The sequence below is a fragment of the Triturus cristatus genome, chromosome 7 (genome assembly GCF_964204655.1).
Source record: "Triturus cristatus chromosome 7, aTriCri1.1, whole genome shotgun sequence".
Lineage (NCBI taxonomy): Eukaryota > Metazoa > Chordata > Amphibia > Caudata > Salamandridae > Triturus > Triturus cristatus.
In genome coordinates, this window is record NC_140590.1 from 505,643,803 (window position 1) to 505,670,751 (window position 26,949).

The window sequence follows — 26,949 nt, forward strand, 5'->3', positions numbered from 1 at the left end:
TAAGGGATTCTAAGTAACAGAACCTGCTGACAGCCACACAAGTCACTCCATCCTGGATTCTGCTAGGTGTCTAATTTTTGAAAATGTATAGGTTTGCAGGGTTTCCCTAGGTGCCAGCAGAGCTAGGGTTCAAAATCCACAGCTAGGCACATTGCAAAAAAAGGATCAGTTTTCACTGTAAAAATGTGGTGTGTCCACGTTGCGTTTTGGCACGTTTCATGTCACGAGCACTAGGCCTATTCACACAAGTGAAGTACTATTTTTATTGGGAGACTTTGGGGAACGCTGGGTTGGTGGAAGTTTGGGGATCCATGCAGATTCCTGGTCCTTCCATCTTAGAAAAATATGAGGAATGTTTGGACAAATTTTGAGATTTACAAGGAATTCTGGGTAACAGAACCTTGTGAGAGCCACACAAGTCTCCCCATCCTGGCTTCCCTTGGGTGTCTAGTTTTCAAAAATGTATAGGTTTGCTAGGTTTCCCTATGTTCCAGCTGTGCTAGGGCTCAAAATCCATTTTAAAAAAAGGGTCAGTTTTCACTTCAAGAATTTGATGTGTCCACGTTGTGTTTTGGGCCATCTCCTGTCACGGTCACTAGGCCTACTCACACAAGTGAGGTAGCATTTTATGGGGAGACTTAGAGAAAAACAGAATAGTAGAGCAAGTGTTATTACCAATTGACTTTCTTTGCATTTCTGCCTTCCAAATGTAAGACAATTTGTAAAAAAAAGGTCATTTTGAAAAATGACCTCCAATTCACGTGCTTTTATGGGTACCCACAATATTGGAGATGTGCAAAAAAACACTGCTTCTAAACTACCCCAAATAGGCAAAAAAAAGGCTTAGCACAGGGGGTAAAAGGCCCTGCAGCCAAGGAGTGAATGGTCACTTTCTCAGGTGTCAATAAGCTCTGGTCATATTTACTGAGTCTATTATGCATCAGATACTGTATTTTCATTCTGGTAAGTAGCATCTCAACTGAATGAAGAACCATCACAATCAATGGGTGTCCAATCACTATATTATCTCCCTTTTCCAGACTTATACTCACCACGGCCACTGCCTTTAAACAACCTGGGAGTCCTGACGCTACAGGGTCAAGGGTGGTTAAGCCATAGGTCTTTGGTCTCCTTCATACATCTGTGTCAATACTGAGTGCACACCCATATCTCTCACTGAGTGAAGTCTTTTGTGTAATCGGGCATTCCTAGAGCTGGGGCATGACACAATTTATATTTCAGCTCCAGTAAGGCTAGTGTACATTCTTTATCCCAAGGCATTGGATCTGACAAATCTTGATGTGTTAACCTCAAGAGACAAAATTAAGTATCCATTGTCGACAGTAGCCAACCATTCTCAAAAACATTCTAAGCTCTCTGTGTGTTTGTGGTGTATTCATCTGTAAGGTGGCTTCCACTGTGTATAGTGATACTTTTCGACTCCTTTAGTGAGTATGTGCTATGGTGTGGGCAGTGAGCAGCACAGCATCCAGGTTATGCGACAGTAAAAGACATGTGCAAGTAATTATGTGCCCCAGATACTGAACCTTTGCCAGTTGATTCAATAATCCAATGGTGTCATTCTTACAAGCTTCTCGAGACTCTGAAGCTATTAGTAGATCGTTGATGTACTCTACTAACAGAATCACAAAGCATGTGCAAAGACTCAAGATTTTTTTTAGGATCTGACTGAAAATAGAAGGACTTCCTTTTAGGGGCACAACACTGCATGATTGTTTGCTGTTTGAACACAAATGAAAACAAAAACTGCCTCTCTTCGTGCAAAGCCACTGAAAAGAAATCCTGACATAAATCAATAATTGTAAACCATTCTGCAGTACATGGGATTTGGAAAAGTACAGTAGCAAAATTTGGTACAATGGGACAACAATGCATTACAATCGCATTCATTTCTCTTAAATATTGTACTATTCTATACTTCCCAGTCAGTTTTTGAATTCCCATTATGGGAGAGTTGCAAGGGCTGCCAATTAATTCCTTCAAATTGCCATTCTGAAGCATGTCTTCTATCACATATTGTATCCCAGCAACTGTTTCAGTGGACAATGGATATGGGGTGTTCTTGGGGAAACTGCATTTGTCTTTATTTAGATATGGACTGGTCCTACACCTTTTATGAGTCTAATATCTTTTCCTGTCAAATCGCAAACCTCAGTAGTTACTGTAGTGTTGAGATCCTCTGGTAATTCAGTAACTGTCAACATGGTAAACATTCCCCCATCAGTGTTTTGTATAATTAATTTTAAATCAACATCCTCATCATGGGTTTGAAATGTAACACCATCCAGTGTGCAGTAAATTGTGCAGATTAATTTACACAAGAAATCTCTTCCTAATAGGTTCACAAGGCTGGAATCACAAACTACAAATTGGTGCTTCTCCTCAAAGGTCCCGATTCTGGCAGGGACCTCTTCTGAAATTGAATTTGACATTTGTTTTTTGGTAACTCCAACTATTTGGATTGTTCTTTCCGAGAGAGGTTAGTCTGGAATATCCACTGTTCTAACTGTGGATTGGGTTGCTCTGGCATCAATCAACAATGATACATCGTGACCATTGACATTTGCATCTACATAAGGGCCTCTTTGGTCTACCTTTAGGATTGCACCAAGTACACAGTCCTCTTTGTCTCTCAGGCACCATCATTGTGAATTTTCAGAACCAAACTCTTCCAATTCAAACAAAGAAAATCACCCTAACATCTCTTGATTCAAATTCTGGACTTGCGGCATAGCATTTTGAATTTGATTCAGGTTTAATTTTGGTAATTGGTTTATGTTCACTCGAGAATTACCCATTTGTCCTTGCACCGCAGAAGTCATTTGGTTTTGGCCCTGCCTTTCATTGTGAAACTGACATACCTGCAGCCTTTGAGCTGTCATTCCCTTATATTATGTAATATTTTCTGGCTGAAATCAACATTCTCGCTTTCAGTGCTCCATCCTATCACAAATCTGACAAGCAGTAACTTTCTAAAAGCAACAATAAAAGTGCCTGATCTCACACCTGTAGGAACACCCCTGCCTCATCCCTGAGACACTCGCATTCTGTTTCAATTTGTCACAAACCCTGCTTGCGGGGCAACAATTCCATGTTTCATACCCTGACCTCCAGCCAGCGATGGAACATGAAATCCTTTTTGAGCCAACTTTGTCTGTGCTAACATAAATGTTTCCTTAATTCTTCTTTGTTTTGTATCCACTTCATCACTGCAGTAATTTGCATATCACAAATTTCGTCTAAAGATTTTGACTGCCTACAAATTATATTTTGAGTAATTTGTGAAGTAATCTCAGGCTTCAATTCCAAAACAAACTGTGACACAAAAATTCCCATGTCCTTCTCTTCAGGATATTCACTTCCACTATGCTGTTTGAAAACCTGCAACAACCTCTCATAGTAAAGACATATTCCTTTGGTTCCTGAGTAGTTCTTTTAATTTTCAATCAATCAATATCCTTAGGAAAGTTATCACTGCCTCATATTTCTCCATTACTACAGGTGACAAAGCATATGTTCCCTTTTCTCTTGGGGGTTCAGCCTTTGGCCACTGTACAGAAATTTTACATTCAGACAACAAATCTGCTGAAACCACAATTTGAAAGAATGCATCAAAGTCTTTCTACAACACCTTCGAAATTCTAATAAATCCCTCCACTTCATCATACCACTGTACTGGTAAATGTTCTACTGGAGTAGCAGCTTTCTCAACGAATATGGAAGTTTCAACGCGAGGGATAGTGGCCGTCTGAACACCCGCATTGAGAAATCTCACCGGGAGGTGATCTGGAGTAAGATTTTCCTCGCTCGCCAACTTAATGTTGGTGAGTGTAGGTGAGAAAAAACTCTGAGTTGTGCGCTATCCGGAGAGTGCAGTGGAGTGGAAAAAACTCTGTGAGCGGAGTGGAATTTCACGCCCAGGCTTTTATCTCTAAAGATAGCATGAGTTTGTCTAGTTTGGTTAGGTCAATTCTAGGGAGGGATACACCCCTTGAGAAGTCTTAGCAGGCCTGTGGGGAAGAGTGAGGGGCAACTGTGTATAAAATACTGGTAAAATTGAAGAAGGTATGGCACAATTCCTGTTGCGAGTGAACCAGTGTTACCTGATTTGTTGCAATGGACTGAGATGGTGTGCGGGGGGAATCTTGACTGAGAGGATAGGATCCATGCTAGGAGGCGACTTATTAGCTTTGACATGCGTGCAGGCTGTGTACATGGACCAGTCTGGGTAAATGAGGTTTTCAAGTAAATGGGCTTCCTGCTTGTGGAGATTCCCTAGGATCACTCTGAAGGTGGGGTTGGTCAACGCTTGTCTCATGACCTGTATGTAATCATTCTCGACAGTGGACAGAACGAATTCCAGGGACAGGTGAATGCTGACTGTCATGTGCAATTGTCCTGGGAGACCACCTTTATAGACTCCGATTCCATTGCTCATGTGGAAGCCAAGCCACCATTGCTGTCAAAGTATTCAATCAGCTGGGATTCCAGGGCATCGCGGAGGACCGGATCATCTAGCATTGATGTGGGGATGAGCCAGGTTGGGATAGGAGGGAGGGGGCTTCCCCACTTCAGTGTTAATAACTGACTTGTGGTCTAAAATGTTTCTGCCTAAATAATCAGCTGATGTGACTAGTGGAGCAATGTCAGTGGATTGCGACGATGCCAAACATCAGTGAATGACCAGTGGTGGAGCCACTGGGTCAATGCGATTGAGTTCAGGATCACTGGTGCTGTCCAATGAGATGCCAGGTACACTATTAAAGTCCCCCCCTATTAGCTGTGAAATGTGTGCCCAGGGAGCCAGCAGTATGGAAAGTTTGGCAAGGAAATTTGGTTGTTGCATGTGTGGTGCATATGTTGCCCATGACCAGCTTGATACAATCTAGCCTCCCCACTAAGAATACATATCTGCCCTCTGGGTTGAGAAACATCTCATGAGACATGAAGGGGGTCCCTGCCCTGATCGAAATATATCTCCCAACGGCATATGTGGAGAAATTAGTGCAGAAATGTTGTCCTTCCAATGCCGTAAGCGGCAGAGACCCTCTGCCCTGTCAATGTGTGATAAACAATGTGCATTTTGTGACACTGAAGTAGGAAGTATATTCTATAATGTTTGGTAGGATTGTGCATACCTCAAATGTTCTACAATACAATAGTATAGTAAAGTTGACAAGTCACCGTTTAGTGGATGGAGCATATGGGGATATCTCAGTGCTCATTTCAGAGCAGTCACCTGGGTCTGCATTTCCTGACAGAGATTGGAAGGGGCCAACAGGAGGGGAGAAAGAGGTGGTAGAGGAGAGAAAGTGTTGAGAATAGAAAGTAACAGGCCCATTCAGCCTATGTAGCTCAAATGTAAGAACCTCCAAACAAACTAACCAAAAACAACTAATAAAATAAAGCATTAAATACTACGGCCTATGTTGGCCGTCTAATTCCTCGGGTATGCTAGGGACATGGAATTGAAAAGAAAAGATTTTCGGTGAGGGCAGAGTGGGGTCAGTGGATAAAGAGAGGGAGCCCAACTTAGAAGGGTGAAGCCCGGGCCCATGGTAGGATAAACTGTGCTGGAATCATGAATCAGAGTAGAGTCTAAACTTGTCTGAGAGGGTCAGCCTCTGGGGAACTGCAGCAGACAGGTAGGGGCCTAGACCAGTTCATCAGCAGTCTGTGGTGTAACCAATGGGGGAATGTTTTCTCATTCCCTGGGTAGGGACATAGTCTGGGAGAGGTCCTCAGAGTTGGATGAGCCAAAAGGGGTCACCAATATGGTAGGAGGAATATCTCTGAGCAAGGTGGCCAGCTGCAGGCCAGATTGATGGGCAGATAATGCCTGCCTCAGAGCACCCAGACTTGGGGATGGGACCCGCACCAAAGCCGCCACCCACGCCGTGACTGCCCGAGTCTCTGATCGACAGCCAGAGCTAACAGAATTTTGTGAGGAAAGGGTGTGGATTTCTGCCCAATCCCATGCTGACTGTGGGTCTGCAAAGGTGAAAGTTTTCTTCTGGAAGATGATTTTTAGGTGTGTGGGAAAAAACACATAATATTGTGCGCCCAAATTTTGGTATTTACTATTGACCCCCACAAAAAGGATGCTTGTTATCACTGTGTTGGCAGAGTATAGTCCAGAAATACCATGTGATGGTAGTTTTTCATAAAACAAATACTTTTTTGTTTCCAGGCAGCACAAAAGATTACATGCTTATCATGGAAATGATGAACACTGACCACCATATGCTGTGAGGGACCCCCGGGGGCCGTCTGCCTTACCAGGACCTGGTGGGCCTGCTCTGTGGAGTAAAGGGTAAAACATCTGTTGCTGTGATGAAGCTTTGGAACTAGCCTCCGATGCATTTTACTGCATCAGATCCTTCTGCGTCCTCTGGCATACCCACCACACAGACATCAACATGGCACAAGTGGCCCTTGACATCCTTCAGCCTGTCCTCCAGGAAACAGACCTGGTACGCAGGGTCTTTTTGCAGTTGGTGATTGTGTTTGAATTGTGGTTGGATAGTGAGGAGGGAGTTTTCTGCCTGGGAAAACCTATCTTAGAGCTTCTGCTGGTCGTCGTGCAGACAGTTGACATCCAGCGCAATAATTTCAGTTTTGCATTCCAGTGAAGTCCTAGTGGTGGTGACAGCATCTAGGATTTTGTTGAGTTTGTTTGAATCTGGGTTCAAGAGGGATATTTAACAGGATTTATTGTTATTGAACGACTAGGGCCATCCAGTCTGGAATGAGACCTGCTTAGACCGGCTTGCACCTGTTGTGGAGTCAGTAGGGTAGCACAAGTAGTCTCAAGAATCCAGGGGCCACAGCAGTGTGGATAAGGACCAGCGCCTTCAGCACTGGTAACCTCGATGTCGGACACTGAAAGGGGTCCCCCGTGTGGTGCAGACCATTCGCCAAGTACAGTCTTTTGTCTGCTGGTGAACGGTGAGAGATGTATTCCCCCTACCATAGTGGATCCAATGAGCAGAGCCTAATGTCAGGCTCTGAGGAGCACAGAGTGTCGACCTCAGCCAGGTATCCAGTCGTGGGAAGCAGGGCAACCTCAGTGGTAGAGAGGAAGAAGTCGGAGGAACTCATGCGGTGCTGCTCACTAAGTCCCAGAGTAGTCTGAAACCGGGGGAAGGGAACCACGCACTGCCCCAGCCTAAGATCCAAAAAGAGGAGGGGTGGTTCTAGGTAAGGGATTCAACAGGGCCCCCCCGCCAACTCACTCACCGCCTCCCCCAGTTAAATGGGATTGTCATCTGCCAGAGTTAGAACAGGCATCTCTGGTCAGGCCACTCAATTTAGGCCATGTCAGCTTCAACAGTAGCAGAGTAATTCCCTTGGGCTGGGTCATATCTTCTGGTGCAGTCCATACAGGCGGCCCGACATACACTGGGGCAAGCTGGAGTCATCCCGAAGACTTGTGGCATGAGCACACCCAAGCAGCCCAAGCCGTCCGAGGCAGAGATGTGGTGGAGGAGCAAAGGCACTATCTGGGAGACGACGTCCCGTCCAATCACTCCTGTGATGCCCTAGGGTCCCACCACCTCCTCCCTGGTTGAGGCCACAAAAGACCAGTAACCGTCCTCCTCTCCTGAGAGACATTCAGAGTAGGCCCCACCTGCCGCAATGCTGAAGAGCCGTTCCTTCCAGGGGACTTGCATTTCCACAGGGCCACTTCTCCACAGGGCCGAGACGTGATCTGCTACAGTCTCCAATATGTTGGGACCAGATTGCAAAATTAAGTGGCAGGCTATGCATGCTTTGACGGGAGCCTCGTTAGAGTGCGACCGCCATGTTGGGCTCATGGCCATGTCCCATTCCTCTCTATCTCATTACGCTCTGGTTTTAGTTTATGTAATATATTTCAACACTGTTGAACCTTTCAGAATAAACTAACAGCAGAAAAAGCCGTGGCATTCGTTCACTTACCTTTTATAAGCAATAAACGACAAATTAAATGATCAGTGTCTATGAAAACTTGGTCATTATTTAAAACACTCGAACAAAGTGTTCAATTCTAGAAAATAGCAGAAATATATTCAAGCAGACTTGTTATCACATTGCAATGAATAATGACATAAATAAATGTGAATTTCAGATTTTTAACTTATATCTAAATAACCAGCATATATAATTTGAGAAAAAGACATTTATGATAGTTAAAATGAAAGAAAAGAACTGGCATTATACACCATCCCTTCCCACGGATATACCAGTTCCCAATAACATGAGCATTAGTGATTGGATTTGTTAGCATCACCCGATGTACCCTGCGGGTTCCCACGGAGATTAAGAATTAGCAGCGGAATGTGGAACATGTCACCTGAGTCTGACATTAATTCATATTCAGTGAGTATGTGTGTAAAGTAAAGTCTATAATATTAAGTAGCATTTACAAAACAGTTACTGCCAATGTATTAGCGTTCTGGAGATTATATCAATTTGGTGGTAGTGTCCAGAAATTCAGGGGGATTGGGAGTTGTAAGGCAAATATCTGTTCCCACGGAGATTAAGAATTAGCAGCGGAATGTGGAATATGTCTCCTGAGTCTGACATTAATTCATATTCAGTGAGTATGTGTGTAAAGTAAAGTCTATAATATTAAGTAGCATTTACAAAACAGTTACTGCCAATGTATTAGCGTTCTGGAGATTATATCAATTTGGTGGTAGTGTCCAGAAATTCAGGGGGATTGGGAGTTGTTAGGCAAATATCTCATCTGGTCACTAATACTGATGGACTGGGAAAGCAGCAATCTCTGCATAGTTGATACGTTCACTTTTAAACCCTCGCAGGATTTTGCAAGCGAAAACATAAACGATGGCCACAGGGAAAAAACCTCCTTAATCTTTCGCAGCTGCTTGAGATTGGCGAGGGACATGTTGGGGCATGTGGGGCATGGAATGTGGTTGGTAAATTTCCATCAGGGTTCTACGTGTGTGTTTACCCACAAGCAGAATGTTTTTGCCCTGGTAGAGACACACCGTTGTGATAATGGTGACTGTTTTCCTTGATATTAGTATTTGATTATGAGACAGTGCAGGCAGGATGTATGACGTTACAACGCACACTTTTACAACGCATGCACTTACAACGCATTTTTTACAACGCATAATCCATTACAACGCATGACATTACAACGCATGACACTACAACGCATTTTTAAAAAATACCTTTACAACGCATTTCCATTACAACGCATACTACCTTTACAACGCATACCATTACAACGCATAATATTAAATTACATTTAAGGTAAGTATTAGATAGTATAGGGGTAAAAATTACTATTCTAACTCCAGGGGGTGCAACAGTAGGGTAAATGTTGGATAGTATAGGGGTAAAAATTACTATTCTAACTCCAGGGGGTGCAACAGTGGGGTAATTGTTGGATAGTATAGGGGTAAAAATTACTATTCTAACTCCAGGGGGTGCAACAGTAGGGTAAGTGTTGGATAGTATAGGGGTAAAAATTACTATTCTAACTCCAGGGGGTGCAACAGTAGGGTAAGTGTTGGATAGTATAGGGGTAAAAATTACTATTCTAACTCCAGGGGGTGCAACAGTAGGGTAAGTGTTGGATAGTATAGGGGTAAAAATTACTATTCTAACTCCAGGGGGTGCAACAGTAGGGTAAGTGTTGGATAGAATAGGGGTAAAAATTACTATTCTAACTCCAGGGGGTGCAACAGTAGGGTAAGTGTTGGATAGTATAGGGGTAAAAATTACTATTCTAACTCCAGGGGGTGCAACAGTAGGGTAAGTGTTGGATAGTATAGGGGTAACAATTACTATTCTAACTCCAGGGGGTGCATCAGTAGGGTAAGTGTTGGATAGTATAGGGGTAAAAATTACTATTCTAACTCCAGGGGGTGCATCAGTAGGGTAAGTGTTGGATAGTATAGGGGTAAAAATTACTATTCTAACTCCAGGGGGTGCAACAGTAGGGTAAGTGTTGGATAGTGTAGTGTAATATTATGCGTTGTAATGGAATGCGTTGTAAAGGTAGTTTTTAAAAATGTGTTGTAGTGTCATGCGTTGTAATATCATGCGTTGTAATGGATTATGCGTTGTAAAAAATGCGTTGTAAAGGTAGTGCGTTGTAAAAGTTGCGTTGTAAAGGTTGTTCCCCGTGCAGGCATAATGTATACACTTTTGAGACTGTGGTTGAACTCAGCTCTTGGGTGCATGTGAGAATGTGTGCTCAGTCTGGTAGAGTTCCTAAACTCTTTGGGGCAGATTTACAAGCCCCTTGCAACATCTTTACGACACCATTGCGTCACTTCTGTGACGCAGCGGCGTCATAAGCAATGCGCCACTATGCAACATATTTACAATGTGACACATCTAGTGAGATGCGTCATGTTGTAAAGCCCTGGGCTACATTATTCCTGCGTCAGGTATAACGTATGCAGGATGGGCGTTCTGCCGCAAGGAAGCCTCGTAAAAGTGACGCAGTGAAATCTACAAGATTTCACTGAGTTACTTTTACGACGCGGCTGCATTAAAGTCTTACGCCTGCTTGAAGCAGGCGTAAGGCGTAAGGCGTAATGGAGCACAATAAGTATAGGCCGCCCCTGAGCATTGCTGGAGTTGCATCACGCTTGCAACACAACTCCAGCAATGCCCTGCCCTTACGACAAAAGATGCGACACGCATCTGTCTATCCTTGCGCCACTTGCACCGCATTGTAATTGCAACGCATCCGTGGTGGCGCAAGGGTATTTTTACGTGTCACATCTCTACTGGCACATCCCTGCTAATATACAGAGATGTGGCAGTCCTTGTAAATCTGCTCCTTTGGGAGGGTATTGTGGAGTGTTTGAGCACTGTTGGTATTTTTATCTTCTGAATGTTCCCTCTCTCAGCCTTCGAGCTGCATTGCAATTCCTTCTCACTGCACTGTCCCCGCCCCCCAATAGCACCCCACCTTGCCGAAAGTCCTGGATTTGTGCTTTCTTTTTACTGTTCTATGAGCAGTGGCGTCACTAGGGGGGTGCGGGGGGTGCGGACCGCACCGGGTGACACCCTCACGGGGGGTGACACCAAAGGGCCGGTCCGTGCAAAATTTTATTGAAAGTACCAGCAGACCACAAACCGAAACGGAAACGCAACGACGCGCGCAACCTAACCTTCTCCGAATCCCGCATGCGCATTGGCATCACGAGGGACGAGGAGGTCTCAGGTCGCAACAGCGGAGCGCCACTTTAATTCAATTGTATTCCAAGCAACTAGCAAGGAGGAGCGGAGTCTGGTTTAAGGCTAACGGCGGCCCGCCGACCGAGGTAGTCCCCCCCCCCCTGTCTGCCACCAACTCAGGAGGTGAGTGGCCAAGCCTATTGCTTGCCTATTATTCAGTGCCGGCTTTAGGGCAGTGGGCGATTCCATGTGTTTCTGCGCTGTAGTTCACGGCATGGGTAAATAGAACCGGTCTCTTAGGATATGCCAATTTAATTTACTAACTCGGGCCGTGCGAACACGAACAGATGTGCTTGCAGACATAATTAACCCAGCTCTTGGTACTATATTTGGGAATGTCGCCCTGCGCTCGCTTTCACGTTTGACGCGCATAGTCCTAAAAAGGAAAGTAGAAAAATAACCGCAGCATCGAAATCACTTTAGATGGGAAGGTGGGCCCAGGCTTTGAGTTTGAGGAACTATTTTTTCACCTTTTTAAAGCGGGCTTGTTTAAAGCTCGGAGCTTTTGAAGTCCTCGATTGTAACCTGGGGGCATTCAGTAATTATGAGAGTCTTGGCACGTGCGCTTGTGAAACGACTGACATTTTCTGTGCAATGGTTGGACCTCTGTTACGAGTGGGTGGTGGGTTTTTGACCAGGCTCGCTCACTTCTAGGGGCCAGATATGCAGATGCAAACATATAATAGGAGTGCAGGAAATTTGCGGAATTTACTTTTGAGGCACGAGGATGCATTTTGTGCTAAACAGAATTTCTAAAAAACTCAAGTAACATGGGCGACAGGTGGGTTCTGGACATTCAATTAGTTTCTGATCTCCGGAAATACAATTTTAATATGAAGGCAGCTTAATTACACAATGTGGTGGATTAGCATAATTTCAGGCATTTCACATAACAAGCATAACACAAAATTCCCAGAATTGCACGAATTATGCTATTTTAATCAAAATTTCACCCAAGCCTATTCAGATCCAACTGGATATATAACTATCAAGATTTTCCATGTCCTCCACTGGAGGTACTGCAATGTGAGGATTGAAAAACAAAATTTGTACTGCTGCTCTGTATCTAGGGATGTTGTCTTTTTTTACCATACTGCTCACGTTTTGTAAGGATATAAGCAATGGCCATTGAAATGGGTCCATTCAGGGCCCTGTTGTCATGTCCTTAACTTTTCAGGCAAAAGCGCTCACTGATTTCTGAACATGAGTGTAAAAGCGTTAAGGTAACCATGTTGTTCCTGCTTACATTTCACATGGTTTGCAAAATTTTGCATTCCCTATGATTGTTTGCTTTTTCCAGGATGCGGTCACTTTTTTTTGTAGGCCACATATTGCTCTTGCCAAGTGCGTAATTTAAATTGAGCCGCATCCAGGTGCTTATAGCCAGCAACAATTGGGTTGTAGTTGAAGGCAGCCTGAGTTTTTCTCAGTGGGGCAGTATGGTGTTCAGTGGGGAAGAGGATGTGGCACTATGGCCAGAGCTGCTGAATTTGGAACAGGGGAACCAGGTTCAGCCTTAATAACCAGTCCGCCAGACCACTCTCCTGAGAGAGTACTATCTCATGCTAGACCTTAGAAGGCTTCACAAGACATTAGAAGCCCCGGTGTCGTAGCACCAGCAGGTGGACCCTAGCATGACAAGTGTAGATTAACCTTCAAGGCTTGTCCACCACTATTCATACTGAAGTTCACCTCCAATCTTGCGGGCAGGCCTATGAAGCAGTACACCCTAGAACAACAGTGACTATGTCACTGAGATCACAGGGCCATTGAGAAGGTGCTGACTTTAGGTGGAGGCATAATTTTTGCAAGTATATTATGGTTTTAAAAGCACTTGCTGCCTCCTTCCTGGCCTCCAGTAATTTTCGGTAACAATAAAAATGTCATGATGACTGATGATTAATGTTCTCCCTAGAGAGAGATCGTAATTTTGTCTAATGGAAGATTTGACTCATGGAAAGGTAGCTCAGAGGGTTAATGTACCTGCTGCAAAGAACATGTACCATGCAGATCCGAAAGTGCACATAATGTAAATAGGCCAGTGGGCTACTGCTTTTGTCAGAGAGATCCTTTTGTTACTTGCAGTTTATAAGTTAAAATCCTAACATAGAACAGTGAGCTATTAACTGTCATCTACTCCGCAGCAACACAAGTCACATTTTTTATTAACTTTTGATACGTTTGAGCTACAAACAATTTATTAGTTTAAATGGTCAGATCATGCTGCAGATCTTGCATTATGAGTCAAATATGGCAGAGCCATTATTATTTAGAAAACATTTGCAAACTAGGATTTTTAGCCATTCATGTTTGAACTGCTGTTTTGGAAAAGGTAGAAGTGCTGATGACAGAAACTCCATGGCTCGGAGACAAATGGCTTGTGCTTCCACATTTTATCGTATTTGGGGACATTCTGTGATTAGAAGCATATCCCACTTTGTGAATACATTTTACTGTCAATAACTCATTATAACCTTAAATAATCATGTGTATCCATTGGTTGATAAAACTGGGCAGTGAAACCAAACAAATACAAAAAATTGGGATGTTTGCGCACTCTGGCCACGCCTCTGGCTCTGCCCACTGATCCAATCCTTGGGTTATTCCCGCCCTCTGATTCTCCGCCCACAGTTCCCCTACTTTTTTTCCCCCACTTTGACCACTGATATATCGTGTTGCTGGATAGTGGGAACACTACACCAGTAAAAAGTACCATACATATGATATTATAAATTCCAATAAACTGTTGACTAGCAGGTAGCCCACTGTACAACCTGATTAATGAGTCATTATCACACTGTTGTTAACAGGCACATTTTGTAAATATAGGACCTACATTTACAAACCTTACTAAGGATTCTGTATGGTCCCGTTATTTGCCAACTGTGTCCGCTGGCGGACTCGGAGCGGAGGAGGTCCATGCGGTAAGTCGTGAGGGGGTGACACCATGAGTTACCCGCACCGGGTGACACCAACCCTAGTGACGCCACTGTCTATGAGCACTGAAGCTCTTCCTCTGATCCTGGCCTTTTCCAATGCGCTTCATCTATTTCATTATTGCTTAAGATATCACCTACTTACCTCATGATTCTCCTTTTAATGTGCTGTTATGTTGCACCATCTTAAGTGCTGTTGCAAAAGCAATATAATAATTGAATAACTGAAAAGAAAAGCAACAAAATATCTATGATTTTTGTTGAAAACATTAATTTACATTAATGGGAAATTATGCATAATATAGACACATCTGCACTTTTTGGAAAATGTGTTAATGTACTGCACTTTACTCCAAATATTGAATAATATGGCTCCAAGGAACACCAGAATATGTGTTATCTCAGACACATCTGCACTTTATCAAACGTTTTTAAAGTCGCTCCGTTAAAATTCATTTTGTGCCCATATGTGAAACCACATGCCTCAATCAATGATGCACATTGTTGATGAAATAATCATTAGTGATTCGGTGCATTATTGATTACCCTATGTATCGGCCTAATAAAAATTAAAAAAAAGAAAAACTGAAAAGAAAAGCACCTGTGTATCTATGATTTTAGCAATGGCCTACAATAAACAGTGGGGTGAAAGATTAAAAAATAAGGAGGAGGTGTGGCAATTCAAGAGACAAAAGCACGAAGCCGTATGCTCATCCTGCCTGGGGGATATAATTCAGCAGAAGCATCATCCTAAGCTTTAAGGGGTTAGGAAGGGCTATATGCATTTCAGTACATAACATTGCAAACGAGAATGATAAATATTGAGGGGCAGATTTACTACTTCTGCAGAAGAGTTGCGACGCATCTGCCCACCCGTGCGCCACCACTGATGCGCCGCATTTACAATGCTGTGCACCGTGGCGAACGGATGGGCAGATGCGTGTCGCATTCCCCGCCGGAAAGGTGGCGCATTGCTGGAGCCGCATCGCAAGCGCGACGCAGCTCCAGCAAGGCTCGGGGTGCCCCTATTCCCAACATGCTGCGTCAATCCTTACGCCTGCTTCAAGCAGGCACAGGGTTTTGACGCAGCATGGCCGTAAAAGTGACTAAGTGAAATCTTGTAGATTTCACTCAGCCACTTTTAGGAGGCGTTCCTGCGCCGGAAAGCCACCCCCTGTGCTGGAATGCCCACATGTGGCGCAGGGCTTTACAACGTGATGCATCTCCTTAGATGCGTCACATTGTGAATACCCCGCAGCATGGCGCTGGCTTTGTGCCGCCGCTGCGTCACAAAAGTGATGCAACGGCGGCGCAAATGTGCCATCACTGGGCTTGTAAATCTGCCCCATAATAGTTAGAATCGACATAAAAATGAGGCAGCCTGAAGGGACAGCTGATTGATGAAATCGAGAGCTAATATAGTTCAGAAAAGGAGTACAGGAAAAAAAAAGCTTGATTGAACAAATGCAGGGACATTGGGTGTACTGCCAATGTGAGGTGTTTGTGTGATTTCGAGAGGAGCACATGAAGTCTTGGCAGGACATTACATTCCAGCTCATGAGTATGAAATAGGGCCTTTATGGTGTATCTCAAAGACATCTGCTTTTGGTTGGAATATTCTTAAGGTTGATCCATGGGATTCAAGCCTGCTGTGCTACTCTCAGGGTACCACAGCTGTGTCATACATTACAGAGCAAGGCTAGAAAGGGCATAGAGTTTGCCCCTTTTGGATGATTCTTGTATTCCAGGCCCCGTGGAACTGTAGGCCACACCCTCAAACAAGCATTGATAAGATGGAGTCCTTACTAACATTAAGAGCCACCTACAGTGAAATAAAGAAAAAAAGTATTGCAGTCTGTATACAATACATAGATGAGATATAAAAATGTGTGATGATTCAGTGTACTTTTGAGAGGTAAAATAGTCCCTTATACATTTGAATGCTAGCAGTCCATAGTAGTTGGAATGATATACTAAATAACCAATAGTGTGAGTGAGACGGTAGTACACACAGGGGGATATTCACAAGGACTTATCTCAGATTTACCGCCACCTTAACGCATCAAAAGTAGAGATAGACCTAACACCCCATTCACAAGCTGGTGCAACTGCAGACATCGCCAGTATTTCTGCGATAACTGCCCAAAAATTTATCACCACGGCAGACACCACCAACTAACCCTAATGAGATGCAGAGTAGGCGTTCCCATGCAAAAACACCTGAAAAAACCACACCACCACTTTCACATCGAACTGCCAGATCTGTGAAGCGAACCAAAAACAGGCGATAAGCCGCGGTAGCTGCAGGTATTTAACACGTGCCCCAAGCAGGTGTAAAGACGGATGACTACCTGCAGTAGGCAACAGAGCCCTACACACAGCCACACCTGAAGAACAAACTACACCATGGAGCTATTCATCATGCAGCTCGGAGCCCCAACAGGGCCACAACACCCACCGCCACCGCCACCACCCCCAGGACCCAGACCCAGACCCGCCCCCGACCACCACAGAGGCAGCACAGAGTAAGACAGCGGACCTACCGAAAGTGCATCTCTCTTACAGACCTAAAACCCGAGGAAGTCATTGCCCACTACAGGCTCAAAAGGGCAACCATCCTCCGCATCATGACCCACATCGCCCACAGGCTGACGGTCCCAACACAGCGGAGAACCAACATCCCTACGCAGAAAAAGCTGCTGGCTGTGCTGCACCTGTTGGCTTCTGGTACCTTCCAACCAACAACTGCCAGAGTCGGAGGGGTCTCACAGCCAGCCCTATCAAAGTTCATCACACCTGTCCTGGATGCCATCCCCAGCTTCATACCCCAGTACCTTCAGTTCCCCAACACTGCGCAGGAACAGCTGGAGATAAAGCAAGGCTTCTACGCCATAGTCGGATTCCCAGCCGTGTTGGGGACAATCGACTGCACACATGTCCCACTTGTGCCCCCTGTGGGTACAGCACACCACTACCGCAACAGAAAACATCATCATTCCATCAATGTGCAGGCAATAGTGGACCACCGAGGACTCTTCACCAATGTCGTCACCAACTACCCAGGCAGTGTGCATGATTCCTTCATCTTCCGACAGTCCATCATCAACCAGCGCTTCCAAGATGGCACATATGAAACGGGACTGCTCGTTGGTAAGTGCCAAATCAACACATCACACACCCCAAAGCCACCAGCACACAACGCACAACTGTGGGAATGCACACATGACCAAACCAAATACAACATGTCAAACTACATGACCACCTACCAGACACGACAACACCACTCCATGGTCATCCTGGCCTACCCCTGCACCCAATAAAGACATTTCATGGCACCACAGCAATGTGTGGAGATGCAGAATGCAGCCATGTGCGAGGATGCAAGTGACCCATGAGGTGGATTGTAAACAACAAGAAGTGAGGCGTGGATGTGCAGGACAGATATGGAAATGCAAACAACTGATATGTTCATGGAGACTACAACTGCTGGTGACTGGAGAGTAGTGAGCAGTGGATGCAACCATGTCACCCCAGGCCGTGGGACAGATAGCGGAAGTATCGCACGCTGCTTCCCCCCTGTGTGCATGAGCGTAGTGGGTTGGCCCGGAGTACGCCAGGGCTGCGCAGGGGTGTGGTGACAAACCCCGTTGCGCAGGGCGTGGTCCACTCCCGGGAAGGCCAATGTAATTGACAGTGCGGTGCCGCGCGGCCTGCCATGAGGCCGACGCCATGAGCAGCAGGGCCTGTGACCCTGTGCGCCTGCTGCACCCTAGGACGCCGATACCCAGACCAGGCCTGCCCGTCCCAGAGCACCAGTGCCGCACTGCTCACCTGCCAACACCGTCATATGTCAAAGAGGGCCCAACACGTGCCGGTGCAAGCACCAAGCCCCAGTCCCGCGACCTCTGCAGCCTCCGCAGACCAACGCTGGCCCCCCGACGCTAGTCCTCATCACTCCTTACTAATTTACATGCTCCACCAGTGTCCTCTTCGGTCCAGTAGGTCCCACATGTGGAACAGTGTCCTTAGTCCTGAATGGCAGCGACCCCAAGTTTGTGGCAGCGGCCACAGCCCAAAACTCCCTTCAATCAGTGAGACATAATTCCATATCGCAGGCCTGCGACATGTGGTGCCACTTACCCTGTTCAGCGCAGGCCGGCGACACGTGGTGCCACTAACCCTGTGCGCCATGAGTGACCGCCATCCTCCGGCGGAACATCGTTGGTGTCTGAGCCCTGAGCCAGTGGCCTGGGGGTTGTCATCAGCAACGGAGAGGTACGGACTTGGTGTCTGGCCTGGGTCTGTGACATTCATATCCGCCATGTTGCCGGACACAGCTGGGATGTGCCCTCTGCATCATGCCCTGTGGGTAGGCCTCCCAGTCTCCCCGTGACACTCTGCGGAAGGCACCCATGACACATGTGGGGCCCTGCTCTGCCCTCATGACCCTACTCCAGTCTCCCCCGGGTCAGCGTCCCGTGGCGGTGGGCCCGTGTCGGCCGCTGTGCATCCGGGGCCACTATCCCTGTGCAAATCGAGTCATTCCCCCTTGTTGTACTGACATTGCATTTCTGAGTGCCTGATGACTGTTGGAGTTGTTGCCAGCACCAGCCACTCCCTGAGGGCTGGCTTACACTCACCCCACACACAGCCAGCACAGGCGTCACTGTATTAATGGGCCTGCCATCACATCCTGCACTGTCACAGGTGATCAAGGATATGCACTCTGTCCTTGGATGATGACACCCCTCCGAGACCCGGACACACCCGCTCAGAGGCAGTACAATGCAGCCCACATACGCTCCAGGGGCATCGTTGAGTGCACATTTGGCATGTTGAAGTCACGTCTCAGGTGCCTGGACGGCACAGGTGGAAAGGTCCTGTACAGCCCGGACATTGTGTGCAAGATGATCGTTGCATGTTGTGTGTTGCACAACATCTGTGTTCGCACCAATGCCCCATGGATCCTAGTTCCAGAGGTACCGTACGATGATGGTGACAATGGGGCAGGTGGCCCAAATCCCACTGCAGCTGCAGCAGGAATGGCCCGTAGGAACTCCATCATTGACACTTACTTCTCATGAGCACGTCACATTGTGGCCGTCTATGGCAAGCATGGGACAATAGAAGATGTCCAATTGCACTGCATGTGTGATTAAAACATATTTGCAGGTTACAGGTTGTACTTGTACATTGTCATGTTACATTTTCCCGCGGTTTCAGATGTGATTTGCCATGTTGTGCACATTTGCGGAACCAGTTGTGTCCTGTGTTCAGTTGTGGAGAGGTTGCTGTTTGTACCGGGATGTTGTCAATGTTGAGGTGCACTTATGCTTATGTACGTATGCTGCACGGTGGGCGAGCCACTCGTGCAGCTCTGATTTGTCTGCCACTGGTCTCTTTCATGCGGTGTGCCTGTCGGTTCTGTTCCTCCACGGTGCTTGGATGTTGTGGTGTACATTGGATGTTGTGGTGTACATGTTGTCCTCTGCAGTCGGTCAGGATGCATCCGTGGTACTCAGCTGTTGGTGTATTTTTTTCTGTGGCATTTTCCGTATGCTGTTCTTGTGCTTTTTCCTGCACTACGCGTGAGTATTGCTTCCCTCGCGCTGGTTGTCACTGTTTTCTTATCGCGCTTTGGTCCATCGCAGGTTTTTTGGCGTTGGGCTTTGTGTTTTTATCTCCGTCGAGATGGTTGTATCGTGGGCATTGGCCGCGGTTTTGGCAAACTATCGCATGGGGCCACCTTGTTGTGAATTCCATGTTGACATGGGGTATTTTCCCACGATAGGCTGCGATGTTGAGAGGTGCGTTAAGCTACTCTTGCGGTAGTTATCACACGTTCCTGTGAATATACCCCACAATATCACATACATGCTTATTTGCAAAAGTGTTGTGCTCCAAAGCCCTTTACTTCACTTTGTCAGACAACGAGTGCATGCTCGGAGTGCTTTCGTTGTCTTGAAATACGTTTAAATAAATACACACAAAAACATAAAAGCCAAGAACCCCATGTAGTTAAGAAAGATCTGCAACATCCGTCCTTAGTATAATGTCAGGAGGCATGCTGCAGTTGACAATTACACCAAAAAGCAATTCACTGTGGAATTACTCATTTCCAACATCATCTCAGTCACAAACTACTGCACTAGACAGAGAGGACAAACGTGGGGTAGAACGGGAGATATGTAACGACAGAAAGAAGGTGCAATCGAACAACTGCCTCCATAAACTAACGACTGAAAATAACGCCATCCCTTCATCTACCTGACTTCCCAATACAGAGAGATGGCAAACACAAATGCAAACTCACAGCCACAAACAGCGTCTTTCTGCCACATCCTTAAGCACGGTGGCAGAGCTAATGGGGTAGTGAGAAGGGGACCGTGACCCTCCTGCCTTGCTTTGTTTTTCCAAGGCACACTTTCTTGGTAACATCAGGATGATAATTAATTGCATTTTACAATTGAGATACAAACATTTAATATGCTAAAGTAGTCACACAAGTAACAACATTGGGCATGGGTGACTAATTTGGCAAATTAGTTGTTTGTATTTCAAAAGTGAAATGCATTATCATTTATTCTGTCAGACTGGCATGAAGGGGCCCTGTTCAGGGTTAATATGCGAAGCACCATAAGGGTGACCTCAGACTGTGCCACACCAGACTGGACCTCAGGCAGGACGACAGCCTCACACTGTGCCACACTCGGCTGGGATTCTGGTGGAAATATAGCTGGAGACTGCACCGCACTGTAATGGGCCCCTGGCAATGGGACAGCCTGAAATTTGGCTGTGTGAGACTGCACCACGCTGGATTCAGCCTCAGGTGAAAGGACAGTCTGAAACTGCATTACATTGGACAGGGCCTCTTGGTAATTTCAGTCCCAGCAAGACGGAAGCTTTGGTTGCAGTGCATAAGATTCTCAGGAGGCAGAAAAATGAAGGAAGCTTCTAGATCTCAGTAGGTAGAAAAATGAAGGAAGCATCGCCAGGGGCGTAGCTATGAATAGTGCTGCAGGTGCAGTGTCATCAGGACCTAGGGATTTAGGCGCACACTGTGACAAAACGCTGTCTGTCATTTGCCATCCAGCCAGCGGATGGAGGTCACATCTTTCTGGCTTGCACTAGGGGTCATGATACCCATTCTACGCCAATGAGCCTCTCAAAGGAGTAGTGTAAGTACGTTGTGCCCTGGGAGGCATGGAGTAGACATCACAGTGTTGCATGTTCATTTTTAATAAATAGAATATTACACACTGTAATGATGTTCAATATTCCTATTGAGGGGTTCTGGTAACATCAAAACCCACACGGTCGAAGGTCATGTGGTATGCATATATCACCAGAATCCCTGAATAGATATATAGCACTATATTATCCATGGTAACAGTTAGCTCATTTTTATAATGCATAATTGTATGCATTTTGGTGTAGATAGTCTGAAAAAGCTGTTTTCTTCAAGGTGCAGCTAATGATGGGCACTGATTAGAAACAAAGGGGCAGATTTACATTCCCTGGCGCATCTCTGCAAATCAGCAGGGATATGCCAGGGAAGATGCGTCAGGCAAGTTTGCCCTTGTGCCACTGCAGATGCGCCGCATTTACAATGCGGTGCATTGTGGCACAAGGACAAGCAGATGCCGGCGTAAGGTTAGCGCAGTGCTGAAGTTGTGTCGCAAGCGCGACGCAACTCCAGCACTGTTCCTACCTTCCCGATCCCTAACATGGTGCGTCACGCCTTACGCCTGCTTGAAGCAGGCGCAAGGATTTGACGCACCAGCGTCGGAAAAGTGACTGCGTGAAATCTCGTAGATTTCACTGCGTCACTTTTCAGAGGCTTTTTCCAACGTAACGCCCACCCTGCATACATTAAACCTGACGCAACGGCAGCGCAAAAGTGGTGCACAGGGCTTGTAAATCTGCCCCAAAATGTTTATGTTTGGTTAATCTTTCTTGAATAAATTGTTAATTAAACAATGCAATATATTAAAACATGAAGATTAATTTAAGCAACATTTTGCATTGAAAATGCCATTTCTTTCTGGTGACAACTATAAACAAAAAGTAGATGCTGCACTTAAAAGACTTGGGGGCATACTGACAACCCCTCAGCACCACCGGATAATATCTATTTTTGACACTCTGGCGCAGGGCCATTTTACATGTTTACAAGGTGGTGCTAAGCCACTTTACGTGACTTAACGGCACTTTGTAAATATGCCCATTCCGCTGCAGTCCTCTGCTACAAAGGGGCATGCAATGTGTGTTGCTATGAGTGTTCCACCACAATACCCATTGCTTTTTCACACTGCCCCAGATTTACAAGGCTGAGGCAGTGCCAAAAACTAACATCATGGAATGCATTTTTACTGCTGTGTCCACTGTACTGTGCTGTGCTGTTTTGACTGTGCCTGTTATCTGTTTCCCCCCGTTTTTTCTGCCTTTTTCACTTGGTTTTTCTCTTCCCAGCCCTCCCGCCACTGCTGTCCCCTCAGCCCTTCCCCCGCCAATTCCCGGCTCCCACCTCCCAGCTGCGTGTCCCTTACCTACTTAATGGAGGACGCGCCGCTGCCGCGAAAAAGGCAAGCCCATCTGCGCCTGTCCGTGCCACGACTGCGACCAACGCCAGGGACCCTGGATCTACAACTAGCCACCATTACAATTCCACTGCCCTCCTCGCACTCAACCCTTGAAGGAACATCAACTGCCTACGGTCGATGCCAAACACCACCCGCAGCCAGTTCTCCTGCTGACACTGCTGACAATCCTTCAGCATCAACAGCATACCCTCGACCGCCACACCCACACCGGATGCCCGCACCACCTAAACCCTGAAGGGCATTCTCCTTAATGTGCGCTCCCTGAACAGACACGCCGTAGAGATCTGGGACCTCTGACACCCTCACGCCAGACAACGCCTTCTTCACGGAAACCTGGACAAACACCACCTCCGCCCCTGACATCGCCACCGCCATTCCCGACGGATACAAGATCCAGAGGAAGGACCGCCGACACCACCCAGGAGGAGGATTTGCCATCGCACACAAGAGCTCCCTCCGACTCTCCACCTCCAGCACTAGGGACCCCCTCTCCAACGCCGAGCACATCTACCACAGAGCCGTCGCCACCATAGCACCCGAACTTTGCCGCACCATCAACGTACTCCTTCAAATCCGGCATTTTTCCTAATGACTGGAAGGGGGCAGAGGTCAAGCCCCTTTTAAAGAACCACCTTGGCGGACCCGACGGACCTGAAAAACTACTGGCCCATCTCTCTCCTTCCCTTCGCAGCCAAAATCACAGAGAGATTTGTCAATGCCCAGCTGACCACCTTCTTCAAAGAGAACGCCATCCTCAACTCCTCCCAGTCTGGATTCCGCAGCAACCCCAGCACCAAGACCGCCCTCCTCGCCGCCACCATCGACATATGCATGCTACTCGACTAGGGCCATACCATGGCGCTCATCCGGCTATACCTCTTCGCAGCCTTCGACAAAGTCTCCCACCGCACTCTTTTAGCCAGACTCCACAACGCCAGCATACGTGGTATTGCCCTTGACTGGCAAGGATCATCGCTCAGCCCCATGCTCTTCAACATCTACATGGACCCCCTCGTCGCCATCGTCAGACAACATGGGCTTAGTATAGTATCCTATGCTGACAACACCCAGCTCATCCTCACCCTCACTAAGAACGCTGAAGACACCTGACTCAGCTTCCAGGAAGGAATGAAGGATGTCACAGCTTGGATGAGCAGTAGCTGCCTAAAGCTCAACTCGGAGAAGACAGAGGTCCTCGTCCTCTGACCCACCCCATCGGCTTGAGAAAACAACACCTGCTGGCCCTCTGCCCTCGGAAATCTGCCCACCCCGACGGACCAAGCCCGGAACCTTGGCATCATCCTAGACTCCTCCCTCACCTTGACCCGCCAGATCAATGCCATTGCATCCACCTGCTTCAACTCCCTCTGCATCCTCCACAAGACATTCAAGTGGATCCCCCTAAAGTCAGAAAAATCGTCACCCACGCAATCATAACCAGCAGACTGGATTACGGCAATGCCCTCTGCGCCAGAATCAACAAATGCCTCCTTCACAAACTCCAGACCATCCAGAACACGGTGGCCGACTCATCCTCAGAACTCCACGAAATGAGCACATGACCCAACACCTGCGAGACCGCCACTGGCTCCCTGTCGAGAAGAGAGTAACCTTCAAGCTACTCACCCACGCCTACAAATCACTCCACAACATCGGACCCAAATAACTCAACAAAAGAGCATCTTTCCACGTACCTTAAAGAAACCTCCGCTCCGCCAACCTCACCCTAGCAGAAACACCATGCATCCGCAGAACCAGAGCAGGGGGAAGAGCCTTCTCCCACATCGCGGCAAAGGCCTGGAATGAGCTCCCAGTCAACATCAGATGCTCCCCTACCCTGCACACCTTCAGGAAAAGCCTCAAGACCTGGCTCTTCGGCTGATCCAGAACTGCCCACCCAATGCCTTGAGACCCTCACGGGTGATTAGCGAGCTTCATCAACCTCTGATTGATTGATCAATTGATTGAATAGCACAAGAAGGAGAAATTATTAATTTCTCCTAATTTTTTGCACTTTCCACGTGTGATGCATTCTGCTTCACACAAAAGGTGCAAATCGCCATATTGATTGGTTATGTGCAGGGAGGTATCATTTCCTGCACATAAACAATAGTCCCTACAGTACAGGCACCCTTGCAACATTGCAACAGGGTGCCAATGCTGGCGCTAGGCTGTTTTTTTTGTGCCGCAACTGGGGAAACAGAGGGGTGCGCCATATTCTTGTGAAAACGGCACATCCCTGCGTTTTGAAATGTCAGAGCGCAGCACTGCCAAACTTGGAGCTGCACTGCGCTCTGACATTTTCTTGTGGGTATGCCACTTGGGGCAGTACCAATAATCAGAAAACACAGGGTTTAGGGAAGAAAAGGCCAAAAGACAATAATGCACTAAGATAATGGGATTATTGGATAAAATCCAGGTTACTATGAAAGAGGGGCTAGGACTGGAACTGAGTCACATGTTGGGCATCAATATAATTTAGATATTTTCTGACATGGGATTGACTGACACAGCCCTGTAGCCTTTCAGAGACACTACCAGTTTCATCATGATGAATCACTAACTTGTAGGTTCGCCAGTATTTTACAGGTGTGGCCAACATTATTATTTTATGGCCAATAGAGAAATTGAAAAAACACTCAATTTCTTTCAACTTTGTGATATAAAGTTATAACATCAACTACACAAAGTTATCACTTCAAAGGGTCTTTAGAGTTGTTTAAAATATTACTAAAGGATCTTTAAATTAAATTGGGGTTCATTGCCAGGCTGTAAATGAATGCAGAGAATGTTATACAAAATTATATTCTGGGACCAGCAGGAGGCCTTTCAGAAATATCATAAAGGGTATAAATAGGCAACATTTTTCTTCAGAAAAACGTTACAACCCAGTAGAGGGCAGAGTAAACTCTGGATATGGAAACCCCTGCCCCTCGCTAAGGTACATAAAACCCTGCCCCTCGCTAAGGTACGTAAACACGGCCTCTCGCTAAGGTACGTAAATACCCTTCGACTCTCGCCAGGGTTCGGAGTGCCCCATCTTCTTGAGCAATTTAAGAAAGCATGGAATCTTTTGCAGCAGCACAGACCTTTGCCTTAGCTCTCATGCTAGTGGGATAGACCAAAAAGCACGGACCGCAGGCAAAGGTGAAACATTAAAAAGAATTAAGCACAAATGAATGCCCTTCTACTTGGAGATCAGCATTGGGTGGGCCAGGGGATTTCCTTGAGGGGCCTGGCCGCCTGCTGTCCCACCTTCTAGAGTGGAGGTGTAGATGAAATAGTTAAGGAGCACTGAAAGCTCACATTTGTCCTGTCATAATTTGGGCTGCTTGCACAGCAGTTGCGCAGATGCTGCTCGACAAACCATGATCTATGTAAACCAAAAGGGCTGATGCCTTTTGCAGATGGCGTCTTGCAAAACCTATTTGATGAGATCTTCAGGCCGGCTGCTGCAGTGAACGATTCCCATGCGGCCGGTTGGATGACCTCAGCCAAAGCTTTTCCTTATATGTGGCCAAGCCTTCAGGAACGTGTGTCGGTCGCTTCATCCCAGCCCCAGGCAGCCTCCCAAGCTGGCAGTATAAAAAGCAGGCCGCAAAATGTGTGAATGCTGGCTCGGGAATTTACAGAATGGGCGGGGGAGACCGCGAGGCCTCTGTAGAAATGAGAACATCCCCACCACACAAGCACAGAGATGAAAAATGCATTTGTCAGAGTAGGTGATGGAATGAGTGTCTGGAAAAACTTTCCCCATAGTATTCGATATCCTATCCGATGAAAAACGTATTTATATTTTGTCTATTACTGCTCATGGGACGTGCCCAAGTGCTGAGAGTCAGAACTCACTTTTCTGAGATACAGGATCACACATTGAGTCAAAGGGCTGAGCCAGTCAGGGATCTCTGAATCTAAACTATGTGCTATCAGGGCACCTTTCATTATGAATTGTTCCGTCTTTCTATGTGTATGGGGCAATACGTGTTTGTGAAGACTGCACCATGGCGGTCACAGAGGCAGAGGAGGCATTGTTCCCCAGGCCTTGTGCTTTTCGAGGCCCCACGACCCTGCTACAAAAATTATTTATGGGTTTAGAGAGCAACGCTTGTTGGTGTATTAATGATGAATTAAATAAAATAGACATGCCACTGTATGGCGCTAGATGCTAGACGTTTTTT